Source organism: Gavialis gangeticus, unplaced genomic scaffold (assembly GCF_001723915.1).
Source record: "Gavialis gangeticus isolate Ggan-Ray unplaced genomic scaffold, GavGan_comp1, whole genome shotgun sequence".
Classification (NCBI taxonomy): Eukaryota; Metazoa; Chordata; order Crocodylia; family Gavialidae; genus Gavialis; species Gavialis gangeticus.
Window position 1 is genome coordinate 11,550,361 of NW_017729000.1, and position 465 is coordinate 11,550,825.

Sequence of the window (465 nt, forward strand, 5' to 3'; positions counted from 1 at the left end):
CCCCGCCCGTGCCGCCGCCGCCGCCGCAGGTAAGACGGGCCGAGCCCGCGCGTCCCCGGCTCGGGGCCGGGTCTCGGACACGTGTCGCGCCGGGGTCCTTAGGTGACTCGCGGGCCGGAGCGCCGCTATCGCGGGCTAAGTCCCGTCTGCCCGAAGTGCCCCGGGGCCGGGGCCGGGGCAGGGGCAGGCAGCCGCTCCCTGTCGCACGGGCCAGCCCGGATCCGAGGAGGCTCCCGCGCCGCGTTTGCTCTGCAAGGGGGAGCGAAGCCGGGGGCACTTACCCCGCGCCAGGCGGGAGCAGACAGCCGCTGCCTTTGCTGCGCCGGAGCCAAACCAAACTCCATCTCTCTCTTTTTGCGGGACCGGCACGGAGGTGAATTGTTTCCCGGTCCCGGCGCGTTGTTACAATGGTTTCAGCCTCGTAGGAAATGTCCCGTTGGGGGGAAACGTGTCCCCCCCCCCCCG